Here is a 12,387-nt window from a genome sequence, read left to right as displayed (position 1 = left end):
TATTTTGGGGTCTTGCATCCTGTCCAGTTTATTGCATGCTGGCAGATTAGTGACTAAAACAAGATATGTTTTTTAAATGGAGAGCTGTGAACCATGCACTTATCTGCTTGCTTGTTTCCTGCTTTGCTGACTTGTCAATAAGCTTCTGTGAAAATACTGCACACTTCCTTATATAATGGTAGATTGATTGCCCTGCCTGCCTGCCTGCCTGCCAAACTCTGTATTGAAATTGTACACCATCTCCTCCATTCCTTGCTCCATTCCTTGGAGTACCTTTATTGACTAATAGTCATGTGCCTCAGGGACATAAATATCAACATCCCGGCGACTATGAGATTACCGACATGATAACCTTACTATCTGTATGAGTATTCCTGAAGCTAGAACTTGCCCGTTCTTAAGATGTCACTAGCCCTGCTTCTCAAAGAGTGCATCTACAGAAGATGCTGGCTGCACAGTAGCACATCACAGCATGGCCAGTGCTAATACGCTACTGCATAGTATTATTAGGCTACTGTGAAGCAGTGTCAGCTAAAAGACATTTGTCAAAGCAACTGCACAGTAAGTTCAGTTACTGTGCACTTATTTAGTACTTGCTAATACATAATACAAGTACTAAATAAATGTGCAGTAACTACTGTGCAGTAGCATCTCATGTAGACATGCCCAAGATCTCTCATGAGAATTTAGTTCCAGTATTTTTTTTTTCAGAATATTCTTTTGCTCCAGAATGAACCTGCACCTCATATTTTTCTACTTAGTAGTTTAAGTTCTCCTATAAAAGTAGATATTGCTGCTTTACCTCAGGTCCCATTTTAATCCCAGGCTTCTTAATTTTTTTTTTTTGAGTTGTTCTTGCTTTTCTTGAGTTTTACCCATTAACATGACCTCAGTTATTCAAATCACAAATAGCTTCCAAGTATCAGAGGCTTGAGCCAAGTACTTGTAAGTACGTTATGTCACAGTTCAGAGTTAATTTCCTTTGACTCTTTCTCCCCATGGACAACAGACTTGCCACCTGCACTTCATTCACAGAAAAATCCTGCGATTTACCCCACTTTTAGGCTAGGTTTCCAGGCAACTGTGTTTCCTTAGTAGGACCAACTGGGTTGGGCACCAGCCAAAGTCTTCCCTTCAGAAGCTGTAATCACTAAGAAAATGTAGTGACACCAGACAGTTTCTTCAAAACGTGATTTTTTTGTTTGTTTGTGTGTTTTTGTTATGCATATGAACATAGTAATCAGAGAGAAAAGGATTAAAACAAAAGGCCTTTACACAAACCTTACATAAGGCTTAGTAACCTGCTCAAAAATTATACAAGCCTACCTTATCCCAGAAAAAATGATCATGTGGAAATGGAACCTGTTTACTTCCCTCCAGATCTGTTCTCTCTGTGTCTTAACTTCAGGGCCAAGGCTTTTAAACAGTTTAATTCTTTGTTCAATGTTTCCTGCCTGAACAGTCTGGGCTTGGTTCCTGGCCCTGTTCTAACTGGGACAGAGGCAAAGCTTCAAAGTCCTTGACATTTGTTTCCATCTAAAACTATTAGCTTCAGTTCTTCCAAGTAGCCAAAATCACTGAAGACCGATTTAAAGATTTAAGTACTCTTTAGCTAGTAACACTATAAGCATCAAGCTGTATGTACAGATAAAATCTGGCATAAGGAAAATAATACTATTTTTGGCACTGATAAAATATAGTCCCTATCTATTTAAAAAAATGGAGATCAAAACAACCTGTAAATTGGTTATCAAACCTGATTACAGAGGTACTTTTTAAATTGAAGAAGTCTTTTTGAATACTCCAAGCTATACATTTTTTCCTAGGTCCTACAATTTTGAGGCTATGCCTTTTTATACTTTTCTTCCCCACAGCACCAAGGAATAGCATTTGGTACAGTAGTCACAGTCAGGTACCTTCATACTGAAGGTATCCATGAATAACAAATTAAAAAGTGGGGTGATGTCTCCCAGACTGCTCCTTCTTGCACAGAGGGGTGGAATAAGAGGGTTGGCTGGAAAGCTTGGCATTCACAGAAGAAGAGAAGCATGGATCAACCTGAAGAAGAGCTCCTATAAGGCATTTGTAGTAGCATTTTAGAACCAAAACATTTCAGCTCGTAGCTGAAAGCCTGCACTCTGTTTTAGCTCATTAAATTTTTGACAAAAATAGAAATATTCCATGAAATCAGACTTCTCCAATCCTCATTTACTAAGAAAAGTTTACTTGAAAAAAATAAATTCTCTTTCGAAACTGTTTTGATAGATAATTTTTAAATCAACAGTGGTTATGAGCTCATGTAAGATATGAACTGCTAGTCAGTGGAGATGTGCTACCAATGAAATCATCATGCCCTGTATTAATTCTCCTGTCATGCATGCTCCTGGTTGCTCTTTATATAACATTCTCTCCAAAGCCTTCAAGGCTTCTGATGGCCTCACAAAAACACACTGATTTCGCTACCTTTCTGGGAACTCTCCTCATTTCCTTCTGAGTTTCTCTAGTCCAATACAAGATCAGACCGAGATACCCAAGCATGCACTTCTTATTTGAAGTGAGATACGATTTTTTTGTTTAAAAAGTTTTAAAATAAATCAGCATAAAATAGTTTACCTCTGGACAGATTCAATATTGGATTATTCTGTAGCATGTTTCAGCATGTGTATTAAAACACTTGGATGGAGGCGGGGAGAGGAGAAGGGGAAGCACTCCCTAGGCCAGGGCCATTTGGGGTGGGAGGAGGGGGTGGAAATCAATAAGCAGCTCAAAAAGGGTCCATGACAAAATTTAATCATTAGGAAAATGCAAAATCTCCTGCATTTTAACCCCTCCCAGAAAGTTGCTGAATGAAGTACAAGTCCAAGAGCCCTAGACCTGTGCCCACTGAGTAAAGTGATGGGACACAATGTCCCCTCCTCCCTAAAGCCCTCCCAGCACACATCAGGGCAGCCCCTGACAGGACTGTGCTGCCAGTACTGAAGAGGACACACTGAGCCGCATCACTAGCAGGTGTCTTAGGACAAAGCATGCTGCAGGGCATTGCGGGGCAGGGGGAGGTTTGGACAGTGGCTGCAGATGAGCTTGGGGCACCAAAGACCAGCTTCAGAGAAGCGGCATGGGAAGGGACAGGCACTGAGGGTCACTGCTGTGACTAATGCAACTATTCGATTGACCTCAGGCTATCCCCTTTTGGGGTGACAAACAGATGTGGCCAAAATGACAGTGGAAGAGACCCAGGAATGGAAGTCACTAATACACAGAGGCATGGACCTCTTTGCACCTGGGCTCTGAGGCTTGTGGGCTCCAAGGGGCATTCACAGCATGCCAAGGTCCCTGAAATGCCAAAGCTTATTCTAATACAAGCCAGGAGCCACATAGACTTGACAGGCTCATACCTGTCCATCTCCAAATGAATTGCTGGGATTCAATAGTAGAAGAACTGAGGCTGCTATAGAAAGGATGTACAAAGCCATAAAGACCATCTCCTTATGGAAAGTTTTGTATTTGCTAATTGGACACTAAAACTGCAGTGAAGTAGACTGTGCTTTTCAATTATTTCCTCTGAAGCTCTCCTCTACAACTGGCAAGCTTCATGATGTTCTTTGCTGTAGAGCTACACGTCCCTCATTAAAACATTTCTCACTGACTGAGCTCAGCATTTTGGGCTCACGCAAACCGGCCACAGCAAAAGCTAATGTTTAAGCTATGGCTCCACCTTGCGGGAAACAACTGAAAGAACAATTTAGGGCACCATATTACAAAGAAGTGTGCCTTCATGCATGCTGATACAGATGCAACCAACACTGTGGGCATGTTCCGACGAGTGCACACGTGCAGTTTGTGGCACTGCACCCATCTGCAACACCACAAATCACACATGCTGCCCATGCAATGTCACCGCACTGCTAATTTGCAGCACAGTGGGGTTTTTTGACACAGGGAGATCCCAGTATTGAAAAAAAAACCCACACCAGAAAAAAGTGGGGTGGAGTATGTGGCAGCAGCATGCACCACCTAAAACCAGAGCCTGGCCAGCCAGAGCTACACTTTGGCTGTGGGCCAGGCTCTGCACCCCAGATCACTGCTACTGAAGCCCCAGGAGGGCCCCAGAACCACAAGTAAGGCTGTGGGTCCCAGCACCCCCTACCCCACCCAGGGCAACTTGCTGTGTGCCAGATTGCTTGTGTAGGGGACAACTAGCAGCAGCATAAATGTGCACCGCTGTTAGTTGTCACCAGGGACACACCCCTGGTGTTTGTGTCAAGCAAGTTTTTTCATTTGCCATTTTATGACTAGTGGGAAGTGTTGACCTTTCCAAATCCCTGCAGTAGACTCCAGTTTGCCAGGGCCAGTGCAGTACAGAGGCTTTGTATTGTTCTCATGCTGGTGAATCTGCCATTAGAAGCTGAAATATGTAAAATTAATGTTCATTTTCACTTCGTTAGAAGTATCACACAGTGGCTTTCCTTTTATATTTCTTAATTAGCATTCATGCCTTGTTTTGTTTTGTTTTGTTCGTTTTTTTTAAAGGAAAGCTCCTGATCAAAACTGTTTAAAGTTTGAGTACAAACCAACTGGTTTATAAAAAGGTGAAAAATAGGTAACCAACAACACAAGAATAACTCAAAATAAACTACCTCCAAGCTGTACCTCACACCATTAAATAACCATAGTTCTGGATACCATGTACAAGGATTGCATTCACTAACAGGACTCACTTTAGTTGGTTAAGATTTCTATTAACGTTTGCTACCTGTACAAAGTGGAGCTAAGATTTTGGCCTCTTAACTGCAGCAGATAATATATCAAATTAGACTGTTACCTATGTAAGGTCATGTCTCAAAAACAGTTAATCTCAAAGGGGTTACACCATACTGTACCCTCCTGCCTAAATTTGGTCTTTCCTTTTTCTGTAGCCCATGTTTACCATGGTAGGTTTGGGGATTAGCAGAGCAGTGGTGTACTAAACTAAGCCAAACTTTACTAAACTGTTATATAGTATATACTGAACCTTATTTCCAATTTTAACTAGACTTTTAATCTGGGACATTAACAAATATAAGCCACAACCTATCCTTAACTATGCAAATTCCTCGATATTCACTATTCTAACTGTAGAGGCTTAGTATGCTGAAGATGGTGAGCTTACGTTACATCTAATGAGAAATTTGAACCCGCAAGCTGGCTGGTAAAAGATGCATTATACTCTTTGTTCATTACAGCCAAGAAAATGGTTTCCTTAGATATCTTGAAGAATCCTATGTGTTTATTAAATATATCTGCAAAGATTATTGAAGGGAGTCATTTTATATTCTTGAAGAGGGGAGACAGTATTTAAATATTTGTGAAGCTGCTAGTTAAGAACTCAAGACATTTTCACTACTCCTTCTGCTGTTTCAAGAAGTATGACTCACTTGACTCATCATGCATAAGTGCCTGAATTTCTCTGGTAAAGCCACACATCCCCATCTTGCTATAAAAGGAGACTGCTTTAACCATTACAAAATACCAGAATTATTGCTACAGCTTCTAAAATTCCTCCTATAAGTGGATAGTAACTATCCACGGCCCCTTAAAGGTTACCTTTTAGTTTTGGAAAGGGCTACATTGTAACAGAAATGAACTGTTATTGACAAGGAATTTACATATTTTGAGTATCTGTAGAACTAACTTGTATCCTACCAAAAATAGTACTAGATATATAGGCAACCCACACTGATGTGATACATCAGCAATAAATACTGTACCATTTCCTTAAACTCTGTTTTATGAGAAAGCTTCACTTCTGCTTGGAGAGGGCTCCAAAATTCAGATATTCATTTGTATTTTCTGGATCCATGCACAAAGAAGTAACCCATATATTGATATAAAAAAATTCCGAAATAAAAAAAAAGTGGTAAGTACTTACAAACAATGCAACTGCAAAGCAATCCAAAGTAATGTACCCCTCTTTTTGAAGGAGTTCGTTTCTAGAAGGTGGTACTACAGCCTGCCTATTGATGAGTGGTTACTTGAACTTTGCTGTTCTAGTTCAGAAATATAAGCTTGGTTCAAACATTAAAATATATCATGGTTAACTTTTTAAAAACATTTCCTTTCCTCAAAAGCTCTCCTTCTTCCCGTTTTAAAATTATTCAATTCTCTAGTTCCAAGTTAGGTCTGAATTACCAGAAGGTCTGTCAAATATAGTTGACACATTCTCTTTATCTTAAGCTCATGTCTCTCTGAACAAGTCAGTCTAAGGCACCCTTTTTCTCCTGCCCTGCCTTCTGCCTAACCTCAACCATCACAACCATCTTCTTCTCCTTAAAATAATCCACTCTTGGGATGGACATAGGATACATTTTATTTTTGCACTGAACAATATTTTGGGAGTACATTTAAAAAAATATTTAAAGTATCTTAACATCACTGTAATCTTCCATATTCTCATTGTTAGACTGCAGCTTGCAGTACCTGCTGTTTTGAACATCATTTAGTGGGAAGTCCTAAGCAAACTGCTACTCACCAGGACATTGTGACTGTAGAGCTGTATGGCTGCACTTAGTCCCATAGTTAAGGACAGAATTGAAAGCATTCATGTACAGGTAGCTAGTTAAGTTACAGAAATAACTCAAAGTTTAATAAGCAAGATAATTCACCATTGAAAGTAATTTCACAGCTTGAACACCCTGCTTCCAGAAAGGTAAAACAAATTAGAGCTAAATAAGAAAACCATATTGGACTTCTTATAAAAGAAAGAATAGCATGTGAAAACAAGCACTTCAAAAAGCAATACATTGTATTTTTAGTATTTGATAGGTGGACTTGAAGGAAAAAGAACATTGTATTTCAAAAATATATTATATTCCTTCAAAAACAAGGTTATAATAGTGAACTCGGTAACCAGAATGGGTATTTGTATAAATCTGAGAGAAAGGCACACAATTCCAGGCTTTTGGAGGGGAAGGAGGAAAGGGTTGTTTGGTTTTGTTTTTTTTTAATTTGGGTTTTTTGGGGGGGGGGGGTTGTTTGTTTTTAAACAACTGATGCTGAAATACTCAAATCACTTGAAAAACTTTACCTTTTTTGTTTTTTTAAACAAAACTCATTTCTAATTTTTCTAAATTTAAAATGCATCCTAATTTAAAATGCATGTTTGCTATACTTGGAAGAATTTTATGTTGCGATTTATCAACTGTTAGTATAAAAAAGTCTCCGTTTCTAGAGTTGCACAGAATTCCTCTGGGGGAATTCATTTAGTGTTTTGTATGAAGTAATTATCTATTAGATCTCCAAGCTTCTGTGCTGCATGAATAGGAGCATGACCCTTACAAGTATGAAATGTATCCTCAAGTCAGTATGAATGTTTCATGTACTATTAATGAAGGTCACCACACTATTTGGCGACACATGAAAATCTTACTCAGTTCAAGATTAAGAACACAATGAAATAATAATATAAAAATAGTTCCTGGAATATGTAATGCAACAGAAGTTCCATTTGCATTTTTTGTTTTTAGTTTATTTGCCATACTTTCAAAATGTTTTAATACTTTCCCCTCTTTTACAAGTTTAAAACATAACAGATTAAATCCTGGCACTATTGAACACAGTGACAAAATTCCTATTGGTAGAATTTTACCCCATATAAAATCATTTCTTCCACCTCAGTGCCGAAACATTTCAGATTAAACTGCAGCTGAAATGAGGACTCCTTTGTGCTAGGAGCTATATAGACAGAGGACGAAGCTCCTGTCCAGCCGACTTTGCGAACTACCAGTAAGTAGCAAAACAGACAGACTTGGGCGAAGGAAATATTTTCTGCAGGCAGGGAACTGCAACAACAGAAGTTTAAATGACCTGCATAAGGTCACTCAGGACACCTGTGGCATAATCTAGGTCCTCTGCACCCTAGTTAAATGCTTATGTCCCAAAGATGATCCTTTACCCTGTAGTGTTGAAATGCCTGTTACAAAGCCACAAAACAGTGGAAAGAATACAACTGCATCAGTAAAGACTAGTACTTGCCAAGAATAAAGAAAGTGTCATACACCAATCTGAATATTTTTCATTTTGAGCTTGATCTGTTGGATTTCAATTCTGAGCTGGAATTTCCACTGAAAATAATGGGGAAGTACGTACAATCTTTTACTCTCTTGTATCATAATGAGGGATCTGACAAAACATCTTTGCTCTAACCCAAGGTAATTTTGTCAAAGACAGATGTGAAGTTTGGTTTTGAACAAAAAAAGTATCTTCTTTGTAATTTAACAGTAGCTCTTCAAGAGGCAAAACTGAAGATCTCCATTGCTTTTTTCTCCATTGCAGAGAACTAGCTAGTCTTTGCAACTTTGTTCCATAATAATCCTAGAAATATTTCGCTTCTATTCTTCTCTCTTTGCTCCAATGACATAGCCCAGAGGGGGGGGCCTAACTTTTTGGTAGGCATGTCACAAGGTAAGCCTCGCATCCCTCCCCTCTTCCCCCAAGTGTCACTGTAATCATCTCTCCCTACCTGATCTGTTGATCTGCTTTCTGCTCCCTGCCCTTTGTTTCTGTATTCCCTGCTCCTCCCACAAGCCAAATAAAAGCTGCCCATGCTCCTTGTGGCACAAGTGTTGTAGGTTGACCACTCAGCTATGGCCTATGCTCCGATTAAAAAATGGCCAGATCAAGGGGCCCATTAAAAAGTGTATTATTAGTCCTAGTTTGGGCTAGCATTTGGGAGAAAAAAAACCTTAACTATTTTTCTGTGACTTCTATGATAAAATGTGAACATTTTTAATACTACACTGAATTTTGTTTCATATGTGCTTCCTCATTTTATTATTGATTTTTTCTACTGATATACTGCTGATTTACAGGGGCCAGAGTTGAAACTAAAACCTGGTTAAGACTTAATTAAGCGTCCCCCCCCCCCGGCCACTCGTGTGGTTCTGAATGGATGTGTGTCATCGTTTTCTATTAACCTAACCTGGATTCTCTGGGACATCTGAATAAAGCAGTGTCTTGTTCAGTGGCACAAACCGCAGTCAAGAATTTATCTATAGTGCACTAAACTTGGAACATGACAGAGACCATGTTGTAATTCAGACAAGCCCAGTTAAAACTACTTTCTTAACCACCGTGAAAGAAAAAGATATAGCCAGGGGAAAGCATTCCTGTTTTCATATTCAGCAGCCTGAATATCTATGAAATACTGAGATATTTTTATCATATTTACTTAAGTAATTACTATTGAAATTCAACTGGCCTACACTTTCCAAACACCTTTATATTTTTGATAAGCAAGGAGATACAGGCAATAAACCTATCAAGTCATTTCACACCAATCCTTTTTCTGATCACCACGGATCCTGGTTTTCTCTGATGTAAAATATCACAAATTCTCTCATAAACCCCCCAAAATCTGCTATTAAAATGTAATGCCACTATATATATATTGACATATGATATATTGACTTACTATATAGTATATCAATAAAAAAATTGTGTTCAATTGATACATATGCACACACACCTATGTGCGTGCACACGCATGTGTATGTGTGCATCAATTCAACACAATGTTTTATTGATATACTTGTAAATTTTAAAGCTATTTGGAAGCCTACCAGTGCCTCAATCACTATAATAAAATAAATTCTAAATACCCATACATTTTGGTATTTGATTTTGGGTTTATTATGGAAAATCAGCTTCCTTCCTGCCCCCTTAGCTCACAGAATGCAGGCCCAGGCCCCTCACTCACAAGCCACAGCCCCACAGCCCTGCCAGTGCCTCTCACTCCCCACAGCCTTGCCAGTGCCCCTCACTTCCCACCCCCTGCAACAGTCCCCTGGTCCTGTCAGTACCCCTCACTGCCCCACTACAACCCCCTGCCCTCCACAGCCCTGCCAGAGGAGGCCCCCAGCTGCTACAGCTAGAAGGCCAAGGACCCAGGTTGTTAATTGTTGTCCTTCTGGAAAGTGAAAAATGCATCATTAGAGACAACCATGTATCTACTCATCTTTAAGCTGCATTCAGGTTGTAGCTGTCCCACAGTGGCAACCTTGATTATTAACAGTCTAGGTATTCACTTCTATGTAGACTTCCTTATGCTCAACTTGTAATTTCAGGTGATTATGCATACGGTAAAGGATGCTATATCTATCCACCTTCAGGCTATCAAAAATGAAGCTTCTCAGCATGCTGCATCCTTCAATTATGGGGCAATGGGTATGAATACAAGACCATTTAATTTAGGCAATATAGCATTGCAGAGGAAGAAATATGTGAACAGAGAAGTGATTAAAATTTAATGGCAGCTGTCCAAAATGAGAGTTTGCTCCTTCAACATAAGGAATTATCAACTTAAAGGACAAATGAAGTGGGGTTGGGACTCAAGGTTCACAAAGAAAGTTAAATGAACGTGCATTAGCAAGCACTGCTGCAATGGGTTCACTCACTTTCCAGAAACTCTGTCTTCATACCTCTGTGCACATAACATCAAAATGTGTATGTGATTATGCAAGTCTCTTCCCCTTTCCTGTCCCACATCATAATTCCAAGACTACAGACTTGGGGAATAAGAAACTACTATGTACATCCATTGCTTAGTCCCATCAAACACAAGAGTATATTTTAATTTCCAACACCATTCCACCTCAAACACGTCTGTATCCCAGGTATTAACTAATCCTGCTCTCCTTCCCAGAGTTGTACAACAGAGAATGAAACTTTAAGTGAACTACAGTTTTGACTGAAGCAAAGGCTAGAAATAGTAAATCTGGCAATAGAAAAGAAGATCCCCCCCTCCCCCCCCCCCCCAACTCAAAACACCACCAGAAAAAGACAGTCAGGTTCTTAAAAGTCATTGAGCTTAAGTTGTAACTGCATATGTATTGTTCCCATAATCAGAAGATGAATTTTTCATGTTGACTCATGTAATGAAAATTCGTGTTAGCAGACCCTTGGTAGACATTTTCTTTTATATCAGCTCTTCTTAAAATGAAAAAGCTTAAGTCTTTTGGAACTATCCAGTCTTCCTCTATTTCTTCATCTTGCCTTCACTCTCCTCATTCTTCCCCCCACTCCCACCCCCCCTTCCATCAGCTGTATACATCAAGGCCTTTTGGCCCCAAAAGACAAGTCTATTATTTGGAGACTAAACTGGGACAGAGGCATTGGACACGCTCACTGAAAACCATGTAAGCAAAAACATACAATCGTCTTTCTGGGATAAAATCCCTGCTGACCTGTACTGAAAAAGGAAGGAGAGGATGGAATGAAATAAATCAAAAGATTTAACTTCACACATTCTTTTTGATGGGTCACTTTCTCTCCTTTTGGATATTTTCCCTCTTTCACATTCACTTAAGCTTTTCTGCTTCAGCTAAATCAAGTGAACAGATTAAACTACCATCTTAGCTGCTAACAAACATCTTGAAAACTCCAGACAGGAGCAAATCAGAACAGAGAAATTATAATAGCTCGACTAGGGAGATTTGCATATTCATTGTGCACTTATGCAAATAGGATATCCACAGTCCAAGGAAAGGAATGGCACAACCAGGAAGCATTAGCAACAGACCAGTATTTCTGCACCGAGTAAAATTTTTATTTTACATCTGAATACAAAGTAAAAAAAAGTTTAAACTATTTCAATTTGTCCTTTATAATGCACACATATAGAAAGTCTCATTGTTAACAGCAGCACACACACCATGGGGAACTATTGTAAAAGAAACTTAAAAAAAAGTCAGTAATTGATTTATTTGAATGAAACTTATACATTGACCTAAGCCGTGCCATATGATTTAAGGGCTTTCCATGTCGTTTCTTACAGCATTACCATTTGGCCCATTTGAGTTAGTACTGTATTGCCATCTGTTTGGAGTATTCATGTTCAGGTGTTAACACAGATGGATGCTTTTTAAATGGAGGACAGAATATAAGACTTGGACTGTATACTTATTGAATACATAGTAGCTGTTGCAAGTCATCATTTTCCTTCTTAAGTATTACCACTTTATTCCAAGTATATGAAGAAGGTGAAATGATACAAAATGTTCCAGGAAAGACAATCAATGGATGCCAATTGAAGATGCATGTTAACATTTTAAATACTGACATTTAATAAAGTACTATCCAGTGAATAGTAGAAGACATTCACTGATTCTCTTAAAATATAGATACAATTCAATAATTATACACTTGCTGAAATAGATTTGTTTGAAATGCATATTATAACAAAACAGTATTGTGTTAGTAGTATTGACAGAAGTTACCACGTTATCACGTTACTCATTCCTGTTGTGAAGTTTAAACTTTCTAACAGCTTTCTAACTTTCTAAGAATTTGTAAGATCAAGCTCTTTTCTTCTCCAGAAGTATATCAAATTGCACTACCTTTTATTGACAAAGA

This window comes from Alligator mississippiensis, chromosome 11, assembly GCF_030867095.1.
Source record: "Alligator mississippiensis isolate rAllMis1 chromosome 11, rAllMis1, whole genome shotgun sequence".
Classification (NCBI taxonomy): Eukaryota; Metazoa; Chordata; order Crocodylia; family Alligatoridae; genus Alligator; species Alligator mississippiensis.
Note: the sequence above shows the minus strand (reverse complement) of the source record.